Source organism: Palaemon carinicauda, chromosome 25 (assembly GCF_036898095.1).
Source record: "Palaemon carinicauda isolate YSFRI2023 chromosome 25, ASM3689809v2, whole genome shotgun sequence".
In the NCBI taxonomy this organism is placed as follows: domain Eukaryota; kingdom Metazoa; phylum Arthropoda; class Malacostraca; order Decapoda; family Palaemonidae; genus Palaemon; species Palaemon carinicauda.
The window spans coordinates 76,286,568-76,312,183 of NC_090749.1; the positions used below are offsets into that span (position 1 = coordinate 76,286,568).

The 25,616-nt window shown below is 43.1% G+C and overlaps 1 protein-coding gene across 3 annotated transcripts in view; it reads right to left on the reverse strand.

The window, feature by feature from the left end:
* LOC137618661 (protein O-linked-mannose beta-1,2-N-acetylglucosaminyltransferase 1-like) overlaps positions 1-25,616 on the reverse strand; it is a 370,898-nt gene that overhangs the window by 141,146 nt on the left and 204,136 nt on the right. The gene's annotated exons all lie outside the window — the stretch shown is intronic.

Below are 25,616 nucleotides of genomic sequence, written 5' to 3' on the forward strand. Positions count from 1 at the left end.
ATGAAGGATTCAGCTGAGTTTGACTAGTACAGCTAGGGTGTAAAAGACCACCCTCCCCCGTTATCCACCACAAATGAAGTTTCATATGCTGAATTCCCTACTGCTGCTACCTCCGTGGTCACCAAGATGACAGGAGGAAGCAGCATGGCCTACAGGTACTGCTATATAAAACTAGTGTGTGGGGAGTAGTCACTCTCCCCACAGCTCCACCCCTTTGATATCTCACAGGAATATAAAATACAGGAGAGTGGGGGTTCCCAGTCCCCCTATTCCCATCCCTTTTAGTCACCTCTTACGACACAAAGGATTACGTTGGTGCTATTCTAATTGTTGTTATGACCCCGCGGCCACAGAGGGCATAACCTGGATAATCTATGGTAAGGGTACAAAGTGTATTTTTGGGCTTAGGCCATGTCGTGCTGATGGAAGTTCCTTCATAAGTAGCTTCCTAGGTTATATGTGACTACAGTGATATATCCCAGAGAATTTACCGAAGGTATCCAGAATTCTAACTCCTGGAGCGAGTATCCCTTAAAATTCACAAAGGGATATCGCGTAAGGACGTATCTTGACACATCTCACAGCTATTTACACCCCAAATAGCGATTTTCACTTCGAGAGGGAAAAGTGGCAAGAAAATAGGAGAGTCATTAAAAAGGTAAACACTCGATTCTCCTAATGTACTGTAATAGTTCGCCCAATCGCCACCGCGAGGCGCCACCTAAGCCATTCTTTCGTTTGTAGCTTTGGTGACCGGTGTTTTCCCGAGTTATCTCGCTATTTTGAAAGCTTTTTCATCGTTGTGATGGATTCCCACGCTTCATCAGCATCTGGAAAGTTAAGTTTCTTTTTTTTTCTCACCAGACGCCAGGTAGGCCTCCAGGCCTGTCAGTCGTCCTGCTTCAAGAACTGTCTCCATTCTTGGTGATCCTCATAGAGCCTCATCTCATCAACTTCCCGCAAACTGAAGCCTCTCCTCTCTACTCCCCTCTCTATGTTTTGTAGCCATCTCAGTTTTGGTCTTCCTACCGGTCTCCTTCCTTCTGGTCTCCATTCCAAAAACCTTACAGGATATCGCTCTTCCTCCATTCTCTTGACATGTCCAAACCATCTAAGCTGTCCTCTCTCCACAAAATCCAGAATCCCCTCCATTCCCAGTACTCTTCTAATATCTTCATTTCGTAGTCTATCCAGTCTTGTCACACCTTTTATGAGTCTTAAGGCTTTCATTTCAGCTGCTTGGAGTTGGCTTCTAGTTCTTGATGTTAATGTCCAAGATTCATGGCCATATTGGTCTTAAAATAGCTAGGTATATTATGGTTTTCACTTTGCGATGTATGTTTCTGTCTTTCATTAGTGGGTAGAGCAGATACAAATTGTTACTGAATTTCTGAACTCGGGTAGTTAATTCCAGTTTTGGATCGTTTCGGTCACAAAACTCCACTCCTAAGTATTTGAAATTTCTACAGTTTCAATGTATGACCTTCTAATTCTACATCTACGTTGTTTGGTGTTCATGATAGGTGAATAATCTCTGCCTTATCCTTGTTGATCCGCATTCCATTTGCTGTTAAGATCGCATTCCAGTTGTTGACGTTTTCTTGGAGAGCTTCTGCGTTGGGGGCTATCATTACGTGGTCATCTGCATACAGAAGGTTGATGATCACATCTTCAGCTTCGTCCTCGCCTCGTTCCCTCATACATTTATCTAGGAACAATATAAAAAGAAGTGGAGAAAGGACGCTGCCCTGTCTTACTCCTGATTTAATTTCAAACCAATCTTCATTCTCTTGATTTGTTTTTACTCTGGATTTGATGTTTTGATAGGTGTTATAAATTGCTCTTATAAGTTTCTCAGGGATTCCATAGTAAGGGTCTTTTAGGGCATTCCATATTTTCATTCTTGGTACAAAAGCCTTTTCTAGGTCTATAAAAGCAATATATCTGTCCCTGTTCCATTCCCAGCTTTTCTCGAATATCATCTTGAGTGAGAAAATCATATCGGTTGTCCCTCTTCCTTGCCGAAAACCACTTTGCCATTCCCCCAGCTTTGGTTCAACATATCTTCTCAATCTGGTTTCAAGTATTCTTTCATACACTTTGAAAGCGTGAGACATTAGGGATATTCCTCTATAATTGCTGCAATTTGTCTTGTCACCTTTTTTATAGATTGGGCATATTAGATCTCTTCTCCAGTCTTCAGGTGGTATCTGTCCATTCCAGAGTATGTCGATTAGTTCCAGCAGCCAAATGACTCCATCCTCACCCATGTTTTTAAGGAGCTCTGCAGGTATTGTATCCACTCCAGGGACCTTACCATTTCTCATCCTCTTGAGGGCATTTTTTACTTCCTGTGTCGTTATGTCAGGTTCTGCATCCCCAACCACATCAATTTCTACATGTTCTTCAAGGTCATTGTTTTCATTGTTTAGTAGTGTTTCAAAGTGATGCTTCCATCCTAATTCAATTTCTCGGGGTTCGGTTAAAATTGTCCCATCCACAGGGTCTTTGATTACATAAGTGGGTGGTTGGCTTCCCTTTCTATAGTTTTTAGCAGTGCTATATATGAGTTTTCTAGTACCTTGGAGATCATTTCCTAGATCTTCTATTCTTTCCCAGGTTTCTCTTTTTGTTTGAGCTTTTATTATTTCTGTTTCTCTCAAGGCTTCTTTATAATCATTGTGATCTTCCAAGCTCAAAGTTTTCATCCATTTTCTGAAAAGTTTCATTTTATTTGTAACAGCGGACTTAAGTGTGGGAGTCCACCAAGCAGTTTGTTTATTCCTCCTACCTCGAACTCTTTTCTTCTGCACTGTATTATTAGCAACGCCTACTACAGCCATCTTAAAGTGACTCCATTTTTCATTTGGGTCGTTGCTCTCCTGTTACATTTGTTTAGCACTACTGATTTAGTTTTGATATCTAACTAAGCATTCCTCTTCTCTCATATTCTCTAGGATAAATCTTTCTCTCACTTGGCTTTTAATTGGTTTAGGTTTCACTGTCTTTAATTCAATTAAGAGAAGCCTGTGATCTGAATCGAATGACACAGAGGGAATACTTTTTACATATCTTACCATATTTTTGTTATTTGTTATTGCCAAGTCAATCATTGATTTTTCAGTGTATACTCCTAAGGCAGAGTTCCACCGATACCACGTCTACTTGTGGCTGTCTCTATGATTATAGAAAGAGTTCATTATGGACATCTGGTTTTGCAAGCAGAAATCAATTATGTTTTCTCTTTCTCTATTTCTGTCTCCAATGCTAAATGCTCCTAATATTCTCTCTATGCCTGTCCGGTCTTGCCCAATATATACATTCATGTCTCCAATTATTAATATATTCTCTACATATGGGACAGAATCTTTTACTTCCTGCAGATCTCTGTAGAATTCTTCCTTTTCTTCTTGAGGGCGGCCCTGCTGTGGTGCATACACCTGAATTATACTGGCTTGAAACATTCCCAACTTTAAGGAAAAGCCAATAATCCTATCACTCTTGTAATTTACATGACTAATTTTTCCAGCTAGCTCTTCCCTCACAATAAAACCCACTCCGTGTCGTGCAGCTCTTCCACCTTTGTAAAGTAATTGGTAATTATGCAATAATTTTGTTCCTTCTCCTGGTAAACGGGTTTCACACAGTCCCAAAATGTCTATATTTCTCTCCTCCATCATCATAATTACCTCCTCCTCCTTACCGCGCAAAGTACTTCGATTAATTGTTCCCAATCTCAAAGCTCCACTTCCCTGTCCATGTCCAATAACATTTCGAGTCAGGATGTGCCCGGGCATCCTTTGATCAATGGGTCCGTCCTGAAGCAAGTCGTGCGGTTCATGAGCAATTTATAGCGGCTCACCTGCTTGCTAGGCCTGTCGTGAGCCCTCAGAGCTGTTAATTTGTACCATCCATAAGCCTTTTGCTTCTTAATAGGTCACAGAGGTTCCAACATAACCCCCAAGCAGTCTTATGGTAGCCACTGCACCTCTACAAGGTTACACAGCTCCTTGTCCCAATGTATGTTGGCTTTGGGACCGCAGGAAAGTTAAGTAATATCTTTGAATTGTGTAAATGTAAGCTCTTGCCAGTTTTGCTTGTCGATTGAGATAGTGATTAACGTAACAAGAGCTGTTGCCAGCCGGATGGCATCATGGACGCGATCGTTCATTTAGTTAGCAAGAACGATATTCCCGGCATTAATTGCTTTAATAACTTTAGCTATTTAGTTTTCTTAGCTAGGGATTTTTATATTATGTCATTGTTGTCGTGGTTTTGGCTATTATGATTGAGCCTCACGAGTGCCGGGCTCCATAGCCTATTGCTCAGGCAATATTTTATACAATTAAGATATTACTGTGTAATTTTTCCTCTTCCATATTAGTATACTAGAGTTTCGATGAACGTCTCTCTTTGCTCTTTGGCTTAATAGCCTAAGGGCTTTAGTATACTTGATATATATCCCTGATTGCTCTTGTATTGTCTTTTAAGGGGAGATTGATATCTCCTATACCTTTTAAGTCAATACTATCTCTACGAGATTTAAGAGTAATTCCCTTTCCCTCTGATTAGCCTAGGTTATCCTTAGTTAAATTTGCTTTGACCTATGTTCGGGCAAAATTTACTGGGGCGTTTCGTTTCTCTCTCCTTTCTTGAACTGGCATAGCTGATTCTTTGCCAATCCTCGGGTTTGGAGTGGAGGACGGGACATCAGAGTAAGTCTGTGTTAGGCATCTAGCTTCTGGGAAATGACTTCCTAGTTAGCCTAGTTGCTGTTCAGGAGGCTAGTCCTCCCTAGGCCACTTGAAGGTTATTGTTTTACAGTTTCCCCTGTTCTAAGGTTTTCTAACTGGAATATAGGTTTCTTCCTTAGTGGAAATCCTTAGTACGTGATTCTGTTCTCTAAGAGTGTGTCCTATGGGTGTTCTCTTTACCTGACCCTTTCTGGGGAATTGATTTCCCCTACTTGAGGTTACTTTTGAGATCAGAATCACTCAGGTTAGGTAATTCCTTAGGGTATTACCTTACTTATGGACTTTTACCCCCTACCCCACTATCTCTTTTGTGTTGGATGAACCTTCACCCTTGGCCGTGGTCCTACATAGTCCCTATGGGGGTCTGTAGAACTGGCCTGAGTTTCCCTGCCTTCCATATTCCTTATGATGGGATATGGTTGAGTGGAAGCCCAAATTCAATTCCCTCTTCCACTGGCTCACTCTTTCGGGATGCTGGCCGGCATAGCTGATCCTTTGCTGTCCTTTATCCTTACCTTTTTCTCTAACTTTCTTTATGGGCTAGCCGCCGGCAGTTAGTTCTGCCAGCGTCTATATGGATGGTTAGGCCGGCAGTTCGCTGCCTCCTCTTACCTTGGTCATCGCTGATCGATGTGCCGGCGGCAGGTATCCTATGACCGGCTGCCGGCAACTGTGCTGTTGCTGGCAGCCGGCCTGTGCCTTCCATCCACTATATTATAAGATAGTAACTGAGCCCAGTCAGGCTGGCATGTGCCGGCAGGCCCGGCTGGTGCCAGCCTGCCCGGCTGGTGCCGGCCTGCCCGGCTGGTGCCGGCCTGCCCGGCTGGTGCCGGCCTGCCCGGCAGGTGCCGGCTAGCCCGGCGAGTGCCGACCGGGTCGGCAGTGTCGGCGGGGCTGGCAGTGCCGGCGGTCCGACGGTGTCGCTGGGGCCAGCAGCGTCGGCTAGGCCGGCGGTGTCGGCGGGGTCGGCGGGCCGGGACCGGCAATACTGGCGGCAGTATTGCCGACCGCTACTGCTGTGCCCTGGAAAACCAATTTTTTCAAACCTACATGTGGTTCTTGGGCAGCCATTTGTGAGACCATCATTTAGGAGAAATGATTCTCTCTTTTTTAATGGTTAAATTCCATTAGATTTATCCACCATATTGTGCATAATGGAAGATGTGTCATGAGGACACTTAATATATCTTGGATAATATAATGTCTTCCAGTAATTAATTCCTAGGAATTGCCTAGTTCAATATGGGAGGAGGTCATAGCAAATGGCTGGACAGGAGGCACATGTAGGTGTCTTTCCTACCTATAGCTTACCCTATCCAAGTTAAATATAATGCTTAAGTCGAAATCTGAAGATTTCACAGAAAACTCATTTGTTTTTCTTTCTTTACAGGAGGAGAATCCCGAGTGTGGGAACAACTTTTGTAGACTCCGTAGCAAGAGCTTCTACGGACATGGAGTGTGCAGGGCTCACGCTCGCTGCTCTATCACCAAAGGGGTTCTCAAGTATTGGGACCCGCAGGTATGTGCCATTTGTGAAAATTTGGTAAAGGAGGCTTTTGATGACCAAAAGACTCTAGAGTCTAGGGATGCAGCTAGGGACATGCTGCGTAAATGGGTCAGGGGCTTTCAAAAGAATGCTTAGGGCCCATACCTTCCTAATGCTAGGATGAGGGATTGTCTCTTCCCCAGAGCTCATGATGATGCTATCATTCCCCAGACAAAACCTGAGATCCCCTTGGTTCAACTTCAGGTCCAGCAGACCCAGGAACCTGACGTTGCGGATACATTGGAGGGTATCCATTTGGACGACAACATGTCTGTCGTCTCCGAGGAGACAGAGAAGAATCTCCTTGTGGAAGAATTGGATCAGGAGGCAGTTGCTCCCCCTGAAGAGAATGTTGAGAATGCCGAAGTAGCTTTGGTTTCTTCAGCTGTAGCGGCCAATCCGGCACCATCAACTTCTTCTCAACCACCTCAGCTCGATTCGATCACGAGCACTCTTCATTCCTTGATCTCCATGGTGCAGGACCTACAGAAGAGGTCGTCCGAGAAGGAAGCCACTTTTCGGACGGAGATTAAGCAGTTGGTGTCTTCACGTTTGGCCCCGAAGAAGCTGAACGTGAGGGACCTTCCCGTTTTCTCTGACGTTAACCCTTGGAGGTACGCAGAGCATATGCCTATGTCAGCAGGCAAAATTTTCCTCTCGGAGAAACTGAGCACAGTACCAGTGGAGGAAATAGAGTTCTGGCCCAGCAAAGGGGCCTATCCGGACTGTTACGTCCGCCTTAGGAATGAACCAGCGTCTAAAGAAGAGACGGAGCCTAAGGAGACAATTGTCCTTGAGCTTGCTAAGGCAAAAGCCTTATTTTCCAAAACTTTGAAAGAGAGGGCTTTCACTAGTTCGAAGGTGCCGGCTCTTAGCAAAAAACATCCATCGTTTGTTGCTGACCCCCAACGCGCTTTTCCCTTTATGGACAAAGGGTTTAAAGCAGCTCTGAAGGCCGTGGAGGCAGGTAAACCTTGCACCACATTAGAAGAAAGCAAGCCTTTCTCCCTTGCTTTCCCATCAGACGACAAAGACTGGAAGGATGTTCACGTCACCTTCACAGTCGGGAAGCTGGAGGCCAATATCGCTGGACGTCAGTTCAACGAAGACCTCCCAAAGCTGACTGATTTTCTCTTAAAGAGAGAACACGAGACTAAGGAATGCCTGGCTGCTTCCATGTTTCTCCAAACAGGGCTAGAGACGATGGCTAGTATCCCTGAGACCCTGGATATGTACATGGTTTTCGACAAGGCTCACTTGGCTACGGTAACGAGGGACCTGTACAACTTCATCAAGGCCAGAAGGGCCTGTAGGGAGTTCGTGTTTGCTTACGCTTCCGTTAAACATAAACCTAGGAAGCTGATGGCTTCTAACATCTGGGGAAAAGACCACTTCCCGAGTGAAGTAGTCAAGGAGGTTGTAGACAAAGCCGCCTCGAAGAATAGAAATCTCCTTTCCAAATGGGGCTTGTCTTCAAAACGAAAATCTTCAGCTGACGAGGGTCCCCAGCCGAAGAACAAGTCTAAATGACCTCGCTTGCCCTCTCGACCAAAGCAGCAACAGCTTCCCATGGCCACGGTGCCCCAGACAGTAGCACAGCCCACCACCACCTTTCAACTGGTGCCCCAAACTCTGGCTTCTCAGTCGCCAGTGTTCATCCCAGTTTACGAAAGGCAGGCTACTACTTTTAAGCCAAAGTCTCAAGGTTCCTTTCGGGGTTCCTTGAGGCACCCCTTCAGAGGCAGGGGCAATAGATGTGGTCGTGGCCAAGGAGGTAAATCCTCCAGTCAGCACTCTAAGTGAGATGCTGCCGGTAGGAGGGAGACTTCTCCATTTTCAGAATAGGTGGACCTTCGATCCTTAGGCCCACAGCCTGATCAAGAAAGGACTGGGCTGGGGTTGGATCTCAACCCCTCCAAGCTTTACTCAATTCTTCCAACCATCAACCCCAGTTCTGGAAGAATATGTTCAAGAACTATTAGACAAAAGAGTCATAAGGAAAGCAAAGTCCATCAAATTACAAGGAAGGCTATTCTGTGTTCCGAAGAAGGATTCGGAAAAGCTCTGAGTCATTCTGGACTTATCACCACTCAACAAGTTTATTGTGAACTACAAGTTCAGAATGCTGACACTTCAGCACATAAGGACCCTTCTGCCCAAACGGGCATACACAGCCTCCATAGACATGACGGATGCTTACTGGCATGTGCCAATCAACCATCAGGTTTCCCCCTACCTAGGGTTCAAGCTCCAGAAAAGAAAATACGTTTTCAGAGCCATGCCCTTCGGTCTGAACATTGCTCCAAGAATATTCACAAAGCTTGCGAACGCAGTCATTCGACAACTACGCCTCATGGGTGTCCAGGTGATGGCCTGCCTGGACGATTGGCTGGTGTGGGCAGCATCCAAAGAAGAATGCATGCAAGCCTCCAGAAAAGTGATTCAATTCCTAGAAAACCTAGGGTTCAAGATCAACCTGAAAAAGTCTCGGCTTTCTCCGGCTCAAAAGTTCAAGTGGCTGGGAGTTCACTGGGACATACAGTCACATTGCCTCTCTTTGCCCACAGCAAAGAGGAAGGAGATAGCAAGGTCTGTCAAAAGTCTTCTTCAATCTCGAAGAATATCAAGAAGACAACAGGAGAGAGTGTTGGGGTCTCTCCAGTTTGCCTCTTTGACGGACCCACTTTTGAGAGTGCAGTTAAAAGATGCATCAGGCGTCTGGAGAAAATACGCTTACAACGATCGAAGAGATCTACGAAGACCATTCCCAAATCGTCTACGATCCATTCTCAAGCCATGGTCGGAAGCAAAGAACCTAAGAAGAAAGGTACCCTTGCAACCACTTCCACCAGCAGTCACCGTTCACACGGATGCCTCGAAGGAAGGTTGGGGAGGTCACACTCATCGTCGGAAGGTGCAGGGAACCTGGTTTCCACTCTTCAAGTCCTTCCACATAAACTTCCTGGAAGCCATGGCAGTTTTTCTATCTCTGAAGAAACTGAGACTTCGCTGCTCAATCCACATCCGCCTGGTTTTAGACAGCGAAGTGATAATGAGATGCATAAATCGACAGGGCTCAAGATCGCCTCAATTAAATCAAGTGATGTTGGCCATCTATCATCTATCCAAGAGGATGAAGTGGCACTTGACAGCAGTCCACCTCCAAGGATTCCGCAATGTGACAGCGGATGCTCTATCCAGGATCAATCCGATAAGAGTCCGAATGGTCCCTAGATGCAGGATCATTCTCCTTCATATTGAACAAAGTCCCAGGACTGCAAGTAGATCTCTTCGCAACGAGTGACAACAAGAAACTATCCTGGTATGTTGCCCTGTACGAGGATCCTCTAGCGGAAGCAACGGACGCGATGTCCGTGGATTGGAACAGCTGGTCCAGGATTTACCTGTTCCCGCCAACCAACCTGTGGTTGAAAGCCCTCGACAAATTGAGATCCTTTCGGGGGAGGGCAGCGATAGTGGCCCACAAATGGCCAGGCAGTGTCTGGTTCCCTCTGATAACAGAACTACGCCTGAAGCTGATCCCATTGCCGGAACCAGTTCTAACTCAGCAAGTGCAGAAATCGACTGTATACGCTTCATCAGAGAAAACCCAGAACCTTCATCTCATGATTTTCTCACCCTAGCGGTTAAGAAAAGGTTCGGGATTTCTGTAGACAGCATTAACTTCTTATAAGAATATAAGTCAAAGTCTACAAGAAGACAATACGAGTCTTCCTGGAAGAAATGGGTAGCCTTTGTTAAGGCGAAGAAACCGCAAGAGATTTCTACGGACTTCTGTTTGTCCTTCTTCATCCATCCTCACGGACAAGGATTAGCAGCTAATACAATTACTACTTGTAAATCTGCATAGGCTAGGCCGATTCTATACGCCTTCCAAGTGGATTTTCTAATGAAATCTTCAACAAGATTCCAAAAGCCTGCGCCAAACTTTGACCTGCAGCTCCTCCAAAGCCCATTTCATGGTCTTTGGATAAGGTTCTTCATCTGGCTTCAACTTTGAACAATGAAGAGTGCTCGTTGAAAGACTTGACTTAGAAGGTGATATTTCTTTTTGCACTAGCCTCAGGAGCTAGAGTTAGTGAAATAGTGGCCCTCTCGAGGGATGATGGCCACATTCAGTTTACAACGAACGGAGATTTAAATCTCTTTCCGGATCCGTCGTTTCTCGCCAAGAACGAGCTGCCCACTAAGAGATGGGGTCCCTGGAGAATCTGCCCTCTGAAGGAAGAAGCATCCCTCTGCCCAGTGGAATGCCTAAAGGTCTATCTTTGTAGAACTTCAGACTTTAAGGGAGGTCAGCTTTTCAGGGGACAGACTTCTGGTTCGACGTTATCTTTGAAACAGATAAGGGCGAAAATCACCTACTGTACAGTGAACCCATGTTTATCGCGGTTGATAGGTTCCAGACGCGGGCGCGATAGGTGAAAATCCGCGAAGTATTGACACCATATTTACCTATTTATTTAACATGTATATTCGGACTTTTAAAACCTTCCCTTGTACGTAGTACTGTTAACAAACTACCCTTTAATGTACAGAACACTTAATGCATGTACTACAGTACCCTAAACTAAAACAGGCACAAATATTAAAGGCGATTTTATATCATGCGTTTCCTAAACACCTAAAAAGCACGATAAAAAATGGCAACCAATGTTTTGTTTATGTTTATCTCTGATCATGATGAAGAAACAAACTCATTTAGTGTACACATATATGTATAGGTTAGTTTTTGCATCGATTATATTGATGTAAACAGTATGTTGATTTTGTTATTACCAATGTTTTACTTAATTTTCCTTAGGACTTCCAAATGAAATGTTTTTCTTTATGACGCCGCCTGAAACGACGGCGTCATAAAGTACGCTCAGTAAACAACCACGCTCAGAACAAAGAAGGCATTTAACGCGCATGATGAAAGTGATAAATAATGATATTTACAGTAAAAGCATTTACAAAATATGTTATTACAAATATTATTTACCGTATCTATATAAAATCATACAGTACATACTGTACGTAGCAAAGCAGGAAAACAATTTACGAGAGAGAGAGAGAGAGAGAGAGAGAGAGAGAGAGAGAGAGAGAGAGAGAGAGAGAGAGAGAGAGAGAGAGAGGTAGAGAGAGAGAGAGAGAGATTGTTTTACGTACGTAAATGTAAATTTTAAACAAAAAAAATATGATAGGCTTTTAAAACCTTCCCTTTAACTTAATGCATACAGTACTAAACTATAAAACAGGCACAAATATTAAAATGTTAGAATATTAAAGTAAAAAATAAAGATTGTTACTGTACTCACCACGAAAGAAGTTCAAGAAAAACTTGAATGATGATGGCGATGAATTTGCTGCACAGTAGAAATGATGATGATGAAGCTGATGATGTCTTCTACTGTGCAGCCAATAATAGTATTTTACGTCTCTTCAGACGGAGGTGTCTTTTCCTGGGACACCTCTTCAACTTCTTCCTGAGACACTTCTTCAATTTCTTCTGAGGGCATTGTGATCAGAAGTTGCTGCCGCTGCTTCTTTTTTCGCAAGAGCATCCTGTAGGGAGCCATGTGTTCATCGATCTTGGTGCAGAATTGTACAGAACGAACCATATCCTCGTCCCACTCTTGCGACATTTCTTTCACCTCATTCGCAAGCTTGCAGAGCTTGGCAAGCCGTTCTAATGTTAAGACCGTTTCTTCGACATTTTCTTGGATCTCTTCCTGTGTTTCACTGTCTTCACTGCCCGATTTCGTCAGGTCTTCGAGGTCTGCGGCCGCGTAACTTCTACTGTCTTTTAACATAGTATCGAGAAGCGTCACCTTCTCAGCAATCGTCATCATCTTTCAGTGCTGTTTAGGCTCACTACCAGCCTTAGTAGAAGCAGAAGGCTTGGGAGGCATTGTACAGTAGGGTTTAACAGAAAGTTCAACAAAAAGTTCAACTTAAAACAGTCACGCACAGCACAGATTAAAGTTCACAATTAACAACGTCAACACAGCGATACAGCGGGAGACAAAGTGACCGCGGAAAGAGATGCTGCGGGTTGGAGAAGCGGTCAAAACACCAATCAGAGGCTAGATTACAAAACTTGGGTTCTGATTCGTCATCTATCAGCGCTTGAACCAATCACAACCCAATTCAAAGTACAAGATACCCTGCGTACAGTATACTGTACAGTAATAATAATAATAAATAATGATACTGTAATAATAATAATAATAATAATGATAATAATAATAACAATAATAATTTTAATAACAACAACAATAATAATAATAATAGCTTTACGTACGCTATTTTACGCTTTTGTTGTAGGATGTGTCTCTCTCTCTCTCTCTCTCTCTCTCTCTCTCTCTCTCTCTCTCTCTCTCTCTCTCTCTCTCTTTCTCTCTCTCTCTCTCGTACGCTTATTCGAAATGTGATTTTTGCAACAAAGAATATTATTGGATGCAGTACTACGTACGTATACATACAAAAGATTCATGGAAAAGAAGCACTTCCATTACATTTGTAGTAATGTACAGTACAGTAGTAGCCAACAGCAGCCTTACACCATTCTAATATGGTATGACTGCATCTGATTTGCGTTTCATGTTCGATTTAATTTTACTACGTACTGTATACAGTACTGAATTATCGTATGATCACATTCTCTTTTCATGTTTTATTTCTTTCTGTGCTTAATTATATGTCATATGTAATGCAATGAACAATCAGTAAGAGCAGATATTACTAATTACAGTATTAATGGAATTACAGGTAACGAAATATCGTATTTGGGGTCTTCAGATATTGCGGTATTTTTGAAATTTCCGGAAAATCCGCGATATGTATATATATATGGGTTATGGAAAAAACCCGCGAAGTGGTGAATCCGCGATGGTCGAACCGCGAAGTAGCGAGGGTTCACTGTACTTTATTCGCAGAGTGGATCCTGACAGTACACCCGCAGGTCACGATCCGAGAAAAGTTGCCTCGTCTCTAAACTTCTTTCAGACTATGTCATTTGAAAACCTGCGTGCCTATACTGGATGGCAGTCTTCCAGGGTATTCTTTAAGCACTATGCGAAGCAATTACAGGAAATCAAGTTTCATGTGGTAGCTGCAGGTAGTGTAATAAAACCTGCAGCTTGATTACTGCGAAGGACAGTGCACTAATAGGGACTTTTAGTGAAGGGTGTACATGATAGACTTATGTACAGTATATCATGATAAGTATTGTGTTGTTAGAGACACTATAAACTGTTTTATCTAACTAGGTGACCTCAAGCATGACAAATTGACACAAGTGCCAGCATTTTATATGCTAGTGTTCCTGGTAATAACATTATGCAGTGAAATACTTTATTTCTTTGAGTGGCTTTTGTGTCTCTTTCAGATGAAACTTATTTATTTTGTTATTACTGTTATGCTTTTTTATGCAATATGTTTAGCACAAATATATTAATTCCAATCATGATTTCTGTGTTTCTTGTAAATAAACATTAGAAGGAATCTTTGCGTCTCTTTCGTCTCAAGATTTTATAGATCATGTATATCAGAGCATCTTAGATCCTCTTAGGACTTTGTAAGACTAATGTCTTCTCTTTTGCAAACAGGTAAGTTTGGTTGTACCATGTCTATTTTACTGTTTTATGATCCCTACGTGAACATAAACCTATCTGTCTAGATCCGGACCTGGGAGGTACAGTATTCTATTCATTGCCTATTAGTACAAACTATGCTTTACGTATATAAGGACACAATATACTTCTGCTTGCTAATTGTTCTTTGAACTCACAATTTTCGGGTTTTTTCCTAGAGTCTATATAGACTTTTCCCTGTAGGGGGCAGGAAGAGCTGGCATTTGGTATGCTCAGTTGATTGATGTATTACGGTAACAACAAGTGTCTTTGGTCTTGACAACCAGATAGGAAATAGTTAATTCGAGATAACAGCACTATTATAAATCCATCAGTACGACATGGCCTGAGCCCAAAAAACGGATTTTAAGCGAAGTGAAAAATCTATTTTTGGGTGAAAGAGCCATGTCGTCCTGATGGACCCACCCTCCTTTAGTAAAAGGATATGAATCCCTCCCTTTGGTACTGTATCTGTAACACCTAAGAAGCTACAACGAATGGCTTAGGTGGCGCCTCGTGTTGGCGATTGGGCGAACTAATACAGTTCATTAGGAGAATCGAGTGTTTACCTTTTTAACGACTCTCCTATTTTCTTGCCACTTTTCCCTCTCGAAGTGAAAATCGCTATTTGGGGTGTAAATAGCTGTGAGATTTGTCAAGATACGTTCTTACGCGATATCCCTTTGTGAATTTTAAGGGATACTCGCTCCAGGAGTTAGAATTCTGGATACCTTCGGTAAATTCTCTGGGATATATCACTGTAGTCACATATAACCTAGGAAGCTACTTATGAAGGAACTTCCATCCGGACGACATGGCTCTTTCACCTGAAAATAGATTTTTCACTTCGCTCAAAATCCGTTTTGTAGGTTACAACTGGTTCATTTACATAATTTCATGCTTGTATGCTTTTTTCTTTAATTCTTTTTCTTCTAATATATTTCTGCAATACAGAAAGTCCCAAACTTACAAACTTAACCCTGGATAGGTATGCTACTCGGACACCCCTTTAAAAGTATACTCGGTCGTGAACGACCTCGACTCCGAAAAAAATTCAGGAAAAATTTAGTTATGCATCAATCTGTATTGTTTGACTTGCTAAAAATACTTCAAAGAATGCTAAAAATTACTGAAAATATAAATGATACCCATCTACAAAATAACTATTTATTGGAAATATATTAAAAATTTAAGTATACAAAAAAAAAGACTTGACGTAAATATTCACAAAAAATAGAAATATACATATACACATAAATCCCTTTAGGGACACCTTCTTAGATGGCTAAGCAACAGAGTGTAATTGCTGGAAATGAGTTGGACCCATAGAAGTCAAGATCTGAAATGAGAAAAAAAGGGTAAATTTTTTTGGCCCAAAAAATTTGTCCAAATTTCATGAATTTTTTTGGGTACCCAAATGAAATAGGAAGAGGCTAATTTTTTTTATAGAATAAACTCATATTATCCTAGAACAGAAATACATAATAAAATGTGCACTAAGATGTAATTTACTGTTATAACAGGAGCGAAATCTAAAGGTCATTTTTTGACGGCCTAGTTCACAATGTAAATTTCTTATGAAAATCATTGTATCTCCTATAAAATATGATATTTAAGCATTAAATTATACCAAAATATCACGAATTCTATACAGAACAAGAATATATAGAGATATGCCAACTTACCTTTCGGGTATGTCAACAAAATGGCCGCAGACCGCAACAACTCTTACAGCCCAATCTACCACTTGGAATGAAGAATGGGGTTGCAAGCTCCATATTATCATCAACATCTCTTTTTAACTCCATTAGAAGTGTGTTGATGACATCCATGCCGAGGGAATACTGTCTGCTGGCCATTATTGAATATAAATTCAAAATAAATAGAAAAAAAATCAAATTTGCAAAAAAAACAAAAAAATCAGAAATTAGCATTTGAGGGAAAATGGACCTCATGGCAATATATGGCATCTAAGCCAAAACCAATGTCATGCAAGTGGTAGACACACCATCCACCCACACTTTCCAACTATAAAGAACCAAACAAATATCAACACTGTTCGACAATTTATAATTATGTAATAACTTTACTGTTTGATCACTTACCCCTATAAAGGTATTCAGGGTCGAGGTCGACCCCTGGGGGGGTAAAAAAACGGGGAAGGAGGGAAGTTAGACGAAAATCAGTCCTAAAGCAGACAATGGCATGTAGACTAGTCACCCCTTGCAGGTCGATCACTTCCATATTCGAGACAGCTGATGATTTATGGGGAAAAAACAGGTTTTGAAAATGCTGTAGGGGTCGCAAACGACCCATCATACCTTTCCAGGGTTAATAGGTTTCAATAAGCTGTTTCTAAGTCAAATTGCTTTTAAACCAAATTTCATTAGATTTTGGCCTATGGTAGGCTTCACCTAACTCACATGACTGCAATTTCCAGCTGCAAAGGTCAACAAATAGTTCCGTATCATATTGCAAATGTCGTTTTGCTTGCTGCATCAAATTATATAATATTATTTCATTACAGTATTTCGTTATGAACTTTTGATATAGTATCTGAGATTTCAGTTGGATTTGTGTTTGCACCTCCGAATGTTTTCAAGTTGAGGATCTTCTGGAGTTTCCCAAATTGAAAGATTTCACTATCTACTTTCATATTCATCATTACAGTAGTTGCCTGAATTAATAACTTCATTGAAAAGAAAATTGTAGACATATGCCCATGAAATTGAATTACTGATTTTTCATTATAATTTTTTGGATATTTTATAGATCACAAAATTTTAATAATTCTTAATCTTCAAGTTAATAAACTGCAGATACAAAATACAGTAAGTGTTTGTGAATTAATATCATAATTCTTCAATACTTACACTTACACATGAATCTTCAGCAATCAGCACAAATCAAATGAGGATCTAATTTTGGCCAAAATAGCTTACTTACTTTGCATTCCTCACAAATTCTCATTAATAAAGCCATAATTCCTATACAACTGTTATAAATTGATTCTAGACAAAGCGTGAACAGTAAACAAAGAAAGAACACTGCTTGTAGGCTGTGCATTAGTTGTCAACCTCATCTACTCATCAGTTTGAATTTTCTCACCCATGTAATGTTATGAAGATAGGATTTGAGCAGAAATGTTATAGAATTTTTGTTATTTACTTATTTTTGCAACTATTGTGTGAGATATATAAGCTTATTTTTCCTTGCAATTTTCATACCAATTTTTCAACTTTGATTCTTGACAATCATGTGTTATTTCAATTACTTTTACACTTTTACTATTATCTAGGGATCCTAATTAAAATCTTTCTCAGAAATCTATCATCATATTTTGTAAATAATGGATGTTCCTTTTTTTCACGTCAATTATCTTTTATATTTTCATACTTATGATGTTTAATGATACTATAAAAAGAATAGCTTTTCTCCTTGTGTATATCAAAAGAATAAAGCATTTCTGGGCTCTACCTGTGCCGCTCCGTGAAATGCTCCTTTTACATCATTTCTAAGGTAAAAACTGCTATAAAATCACCAGAGAAAAAGTTGTATAGGAATGCCAGGTTGAACCCAGCTCGCTCACCTTATAAGGTGTCGGTATAATACTGGGGCGTGATAAATCACAACCAGAGGTCTCGCACCATTTAGATATCTCCTCTCAATATCCCTGTTACAGCGAGGTGCCGTTCAACACCCAACTCGAACTCCACTACCAACAGTCCGACCCACGCCAGTGACGTCACTCCTTTTATAGCACTTGCTAGTTCACACTTGTGTTTTCGCTGTGGTGTTTTTTCGGTATTTACCCAGGATTTTATTCACGATGTCGGACTCTACTGTCTCCCCATCTAAGTTAAGTACCAGATCTATGAGTTTTGAGTCTTTGGAGATAGCCTTGCCCTTGGTTTTATTTCTATTACAGTTTTTATTATTTACTGTTCGCGGCCGCCATGCTGGCTGGCTGCCTCCTTTCACTCGTTCTTAACGTCTTACAATTAGTCTTCTATACTAATTGTTTTTCGTTTCGAACCTTTTGCTGGGTTTTATCACCGATCACACCCTGTGTTATTTTATTTTTACTGATTATGATATTTTACGCTAATATGATATATTATTCTACATATCATAGTTTGATCTTAGGTTGGCATGCCTGCTCGCTTTCGGGTGCTCCCTAGTTGGTTACGTCACGTTATTACGTTTTTTACCCAGTATTATTATCTTTACCACCTAGTTATTTTGCTTTAGTTTGAGTGAGACTCTCGCGAGGTAGTTCTAATTTAGTTATTGTGTTTTATTTACGATCGGCATCTACCCGATTTAGTGTTATGTTGGCCCCCCTGTCCGGCTCGGTACTGACCCGTGCTGGAGGGCTCGGCTTTATTTCCCTGCCTCTTCCCCTGCGTCCCTCTCTTACTTCCTTATTTTAGTCGCATGCCTTAACTAGTTCCTCCTATCATATTATTATATCATATTTTTACTTTACTTTAGTCATTAACCGTTTATGATCATTACGTTGTTATTGTCGTGGTTCATCGGCCAGGTTGGTACGCCTGGTCTTCCTGTCCCACGTGATCGCCTCCTGCCCCCTCATTGGCTTGTTCTCGCTGCAGGGGTATGGCCCCAAACCCCCCGCCTACCCCAACCCCACTCCAGGGATACCTCTCGTCTCTATAAGACTTGGAGTCAGCTGTTTTGCATTACGGGTCGAGTCCTCTCGTTCCCCAGTCACCTCCCCTCCCACCCCCCTCCCGGGGTACCTACTGACTCCTTCCCCAGTTGGAGCCGTTATCACTAGCGAGGCTTGTTATCTTATTTACGCTTACTCTCTGCCTTTTCGTAGCCGTTTTTTTTCTCCGCCGCTCTGATTGGCCATCGATCGGCTGGGGTAATTTCAGCTATGCTTTGGGTTTTTCCAGCGTGATTCCCCCCGTGACGTTCCGCACCCCACGGGACCCAGTCAATAGGATTACCCCCCTGACGTTCCACATCCCACGGAACCCACACGATGTTAGCCCCATTTTAACCCTTTTACCCCCAAAGGACGTACTGGTACGTTTCACAAAAGCCATCCCCTTACCCCCATGGACGTACCGGTACGTCCTTGCAAAAAAAATGCCATAAAATTTTTTTTTTCATATTTTTGATAATTTTTTGAGAAAATTCAGGCATTGTCCAAGAGAATGAGACCAACCTGACCTCTCTATGTCAAAAATTAAGGCTGTTAGAGCAATTAAAAAAAAATACATTGCAAAATGTGCTGGGAAAAAAATAACCCCCTGGGGGTTAAGGGTTGGAAATTTCCAAATAGCCTGGGGGTAAAAGGGTTAATTACAAGGAATTCTGTTAATTTTAGCTTTCGAGCTTTGTCGAGCTTTGACGAGTTTTGGGTTTTTACTTTGTTTAGGTCCTTGTGACCGGCAGTGAGTCTCTGACTCTTCCCCTGCTCCCCCCTCCCCATTTTGTCCCGCCTACCCCGGTAGGCTAGCGGTGACCCCTGGGTCTACCTCAGTTGTCTCCCCGGAGCCAACGGTATAACCATTACCCATGTTATTATATCATTGTATTCTTTACTCGACAATGCTCTTTTGGATGATCATAGCTATACGGATTTGATTTATTTGTATTGATTTGTATTTTACCTTTACTAAGCGTTTTCTACCGAATTCGCTTACGGTTTCGAATGTTTTTCCTAGTACCTAGCCCGGCTGTTGCCGGTTTAATTTTAGCACCCGGAGCCCCCGGGCTCCTCTGGGACCCTTACCTACTACGGGATACTTATGTATCTTTATTTTACAGGTGGTCCGCTGTAAGATGACAGCCTGTGCGGCGGTGCTTCAACAAGCGTGCGGCCACGATGTGTGCAGGTCGCACGCCCACTGTGCTGTCTTAGTAGATGATTTGACCGTCTGGCATCCAGATAACTGTGAGGTCTGCTACAAGCTTGTCTCAACACTCACCTCGGACTCGGTAAGTGGAACTGCCGTTACCATTTAGATTTACATAGTTTTAATCTTTGACATTTCTGTTATTTCCACTGTATCATCTAGTCGAATTATCCTGTTTTTCATAAAAGGAGATATCTAAACCTTCTTGTTTCACTTCCTACGTTGAAGTCACTTGCCACTAGTAACGGTCTATTCTCTTTCAGAGCTACCAGTCTTCTAAGACCTCAGCCCTGGTGACCCTTAAGGTCTGGGTTGGCGGGTTCACCCGCAACGTTAAGGCTAAGAAGCCTTATGTTCTGTCTGAGGAATGGTGTAACCTCATTTACCCTAGCGCGAAGACCTCGGCTGCGGTCTCTAAAGAAGTGGCGGACCCCATCATCGCTTCCATCGAGACCTTGCTCTTAGCTGAAGACCAGGAGGTGATGGGCGAGGCCATAGTGGAGGACGTCACGGCTATTAACCTCGACATAGAGCCTATGGCCCTTGACAAACCGGATCTAGGTAGGGAGGTAAGTGAGGCAGGTGGGTCCCGGGCTAAGATTCCTCTCCTTAGCCCGATTTTCTCTCCTACTTCTACCCATTCTTCTTTTCAGGGCTTCCCGGGGAAACACGGGGCTGATATCAGGCCTCGTCCGGTTACCCTGAAGGTTAAGGCTCAGCGCAGGCCTTTGCTGAAGACCCGTAAGTCTTCCAAATCTCCGAAGTCTGTCAAGACTTCTTCCTCTAGAGTCCCCAAAGACTCAGCTGTCGCATCTTCGTCTTCTCATGGTTCGAGAACGAAGTCAGCCTCCGTAACCACCCCGGTGGCTCCCTTTGACCCGGACGCTTTATCCAACAAGCTTTTGTCTCAGATCGGGTCCATGATGACGTCCCTCACTGAGAGGGTGCAGAATAATGAGAGCCTAGTGGAAAGCCTCATGCGTCCGGGACTGCCGCAGCAGCACCAGTACGCCATCCCGGACGCCTTCAAGCTCCCGGAGTTTACAAAGAATAACCCATGGAGAATGGCTCTGCACTCTCCTTGTAAAGATGGCATGCTGACCATCGAGGGTTGTGGCACCCAGCCTATCGAGGACTTTTAGTTCTACCCGCCGGGCCTCCAATTCCCCTTCCCCGGCTTTGCTCGTCTGACCGAGGAAGCCCTCATTAGGTTGGATAAAGTTCCTAAGGAGACAGTAATCTACCCTAAGGAACAAGCCCAGTCTACCTGGGTTCGCACACTGAATGAGTGGGAATGTGTGAACACTATGCTCACACCCCACAAGAGCTCATACACAATGTTCGTGGTAGATGAGCAAACTCCCACTCCATGCGTCACCAAGATGATGGACCTAGCTTTTCCGGCTGTCAAGGAGGACAAACCGTTACCACAGCTGCAGGAAACGAACATGACCTCCCTCCTCTTCTCGAGTGACCACGAGTACTGGCATAACGCCCCGGCCACCTTCACGACAGGCAAGCTGAGCGCTGACTGTGCCTCCACACAGTTCAGCGAGCGTCTCCCCAGGCTTCCGGACTCTCTGATCTGCCTTTCGAAGCCCGGTGCAGGCTCAGCAGGTCTATCAATTCAGCTACTATGGCTGAGATGACCGCCATTATGTACGAGGAGGAACCCCTCTTAAAGGTTCTAACTAAATCCCTAATGCAGACTCTGTTGGCCGATGCGTACGACTTCCTCGCAGCCAGAATTCGTTGCCGGAGACATGTTTTGTCTGAGGCTACCATCAGACATGAGCCTAACAGGCTCATTAAAGTCCCGGTCTGGGGTCCTGATTTGTTCCCGGAAGACTTGGTGAACACCGTCCTCAGCGAGGCTGCCAGGGTGAATCAAAGTCTCAAGGTTAGGTGGGGCCTAGTCCCCAAACAGAAGTAAGAGCCAGCTGGCACCCCTGCTTGAGGCAGGAAAAGGCTGAGCCCCTTCCATTCCTCTCAGAATCGTCAACCCCTTCAGTTGGTACAAACCATACCAGTGGCGCAAGGTAGCCAGCCTTCTACTTCGAAGGGGCATCCTCAACAACAATATATGTTGGTCCCTCAGGCTCAGGTAGCATCAACCTCGTATGCTACCTCCCCTGCCTTTAACCCCGCCTACGAAACCCAAGGTGCCTTCCAAGGCTACCAACGCGCCAGAGGCTCCGGTACCAGAGGTGCCTTTCGTAACAGGGGTAGCGGAAGGGCTTTCACCCGAGGCAAAGGATTCCGCGGAGGCAAATCGTCCACGACCCATTGAAGATCCCTGGGTAGGCGGGAGACTTTACGTCTTTCGGAATCGTTGGAAGTTCAGTAATTGGGTTTTCAGCATAATTTCCAAAGATCTGGGGTGGAGTTGGATAGAAAGGCCCCCTCCACCAACCAGTTTCCATCAACTTCCAACGAAGGAGCTAGTCTCATGTGCAGACGATCTATTGCAGAAGAACGCAATCCAAAAGGTTCATCACTTAAAATTTCAAGGTCGCTTGTTCAGCGTGCCAAAGAAAGACTCAGACAAGCGAAGAGTAATCCTGGACCTGTCCCGTCTGAATTCTTATATTCGATGCGACAAGTTCCACATGTTAACCGTCTCTCAGATGCGGACCTTACTTCCCCGTGGGGCCGTCACCACCTCTATAGATCTTACAGATGCCTACTATCACGTTCCGATAGCAAGGCATTTTTGTCCTTTCCTAGGCTTCAAACTAGGCACCCAAGCCTACGCATTCAAAGTAATGCCATTTGGGCTCAACATACCCCCCAGGATCTTCACCAAACTGGCAGAGACAGTAATTCAAAAATTACGAACCCAGGGAATTCAAATAGTAGCTTACCTGGACAACTGGCTCGTCTGGGCAGACAATGTCGAGAACTGCCTCACGGCAACAAACAAAGTGTTAAACTTCCTTCGCCAGTTGGGGTTTCAGGTCAACCTCGACAAATCCCGCCTGGTTCCGGAGACCAAGTTTCAATGGCTGGGATTACAATGGGACCTACGTTCCCATACGCTATGTCTCTCGAAGGCCAAAGGGGCAGAAATAGCAAAGAACACGAAACGTTTTCTCAGGGACAAATTGACGTCCAGGAAAAATCAAGAGAGAATGCTGGGCTCCTTGCAGTTCAACTCTGTGACAGATATTGTTCTGAAGGCCAAACTAAAAGACATAAACCGAGTATGGTGCTCCAGGGCAACCGGGAAGCATCGAAACAAAGGAGCTCGACTCCCGCCAATTCTAAGAAAGAGACTTCGACCATGGACAAACGTCAAAAGTCTGGCAAAGTCAGTCCCCTTACAACATCCGGCCCCAGGACTCGTCATTCAAACAGACGCCTCTTTAACAGGTTGGGGGGGATACTCCCAGCAAAGGAAGGTCCAGGGACTATGGTCGACTGTATTCCGACGACTTCATATCAATGTCCTAGAGGCCATGGCGGTATTCCTTACTCTAAAGCGACTGACCCCGGCCAAGAACCAACATATCAGACTAGCTCTAGACAGCGCAGTCATAGTCCACTGCATAAACAGAGGAGGCTCCAAGTCAGCCCATATAAATCACGCCATGTTAGCAATATTTTCCATGGCAGCATCGAACCAGTGGCATCTGTCGGCAGTCTATCTAGCGGGAGTGCGGAATGTAGTGGCGGACGCACTTTCGAGGACAACTCCGTTGGAGTCGGAATGGTCACTGGATCAACAATCATTCAAATGGATCTTATCTCAGGTCCAGGGTCTCCAGGTAGACCTGTTTGCAACAGAGTCCAACCACAAACTAGAGTGTTACGTAGCCCCCAACCTGGACCCTCAGGCCTATGCCACAGACGCAATGTTGTTGGATTGGAACGTTTGGAAGAAGATTTACTTGTTCCCTCCGATAAATCTTTTGATGAAAGTGTTGGACAAACTCAGGACTTTCAGAGGCCAGGTGGCTCTAGTAGCCCCCAACTGGCCCAAGAGCAATTGGTTTCCCCTGTTGGTGGAATTGGGTCTCCACCCTCGACAAATACCCAATCTAATACTAACACAAATAGTAAAAACTCGCAATGTGTTAGCTTCCTCAAGAATTCAGAGTGCCCTAACTTTATGGACTTCATGAAATTTGCAGCCCAAAGAGGTGCAGATATTGATCCCCAAAATACTATGTTTTTGGAATCGGACAAAAGGGAATCCACCCTTCGACAATATGATTCGGCTGTTAAAAAACTTGCAAAGTTTTTAAAAGACTCAAAGGTTGAGACGATGACTATGAATCTGACAGTAACCTTCTTCAGAACTCTCTTTGAATCAGGCCTAGCAGCCAACATCATTACTACAATTAAGTCAGCTTTGAAAAAGATTTTCCATATTGGTTTTAATATTGACCTTACGGATTCATACTTCTCATCAATCCCGAGAGCCTGCGCCAGATTGAAACCATCAACTCGCTCTAGCTCAGTTTCCTGGTTTCTGAATGATGTCCTTAAGCTGGCCTCTGACACTCTTAACGAGACTTGCAATTACATACCTTTATTAAGGAAAACCTTATTCCTACTGAGCCTAGCTTCTGGTGCCAGAATTTCAGAACTGTCAGCTTTGACTAGAGACCCAGGTCATATTGAATTCCTCTCGTCAGGTGAAGAACTTCTCTCCCCTGACAAAGTTTTCTTGGCTAAAAATGAGGACCCCTAGAACAGATGGTCCTCCTGGAAGATTGTTCCACTTCCTCAGGACCCATCCTTATGTCCAGTTGACATCCTGAAAGCCTACTTAAATAGAACTTCCATGAAGTCCACAGGGCCCTTATTCATTAGAGAAAATGGAGGAACCATTACCCTGAAAGGAATCCAACAACAGATTCTTTATTTTATTAAACAGGCTAACCCTGAATCATTCCCTCACGTCCATGATATACGAGCTGTAGCTACTTCAGTTAATTACTTTCACCATATGAACTTTGATGAGCTTACGAAATATACAGGCTGGAAGTCCCCTAAAGTTTCTAAATGCCACTACTTAAAACCTTTGGAAGCTCTAAAGTAGCAGCAGGGAATGTGGTTCCTCCTGAAGTAATGAGTCTTAATCACAACGTCTTGCTCTATCCCCCTTCCTCCTACCTGCCTTACTTATTGTTCCTACTTAGTTTTGGTTTTGTTTTACCTGAGCTACACCCTTATGGTGTATTATTTTTATCTTTATAACTCCTGTTAATAGACTTACGCTACCACGAGTTGATTTTGATTATACCTGTTATTAGTCTTACTCTCCCACGAGTTGTTTTTTGTTATTTTTGCCATTAAGATTGTTTTTAATTTTGATCTTGCATCATTATTTTACTTTGCCTTGACTGCCATCCCTTAGTTTGGGATTCTTGCCACAATTGTATTTATTATCCCTCCTTAATGTTTGAGAGTACTTTCTTACGGGATACCTTGTATGTCCCTTTTTCTTTGATTAAAATATTTTAATTATAAAATAAATTTTTGAATATACTTACCCGGTGAATATATAATAGCTGCTGCTCAGCGGCTCGACAGAAAACACACTCAAAAACTCGCGAGCGATCGCTATGAAGGTTGCGGGTGTGCCCACCAGCGCCAACTATCGGCCAGATACCACTCCTGCATGTAAACAAACCCTTCAATTCTTCTCGTCCCGCTGCGTCTCTATTGGGGAGGAAGGGAGGGCCTTTAATTTATATATTCACCGGGTAAGTATATTCAAAAATTTATTTTATAATTAAAATATCATTTTTAAATATTTAACTTAGCCGGTGAATATATA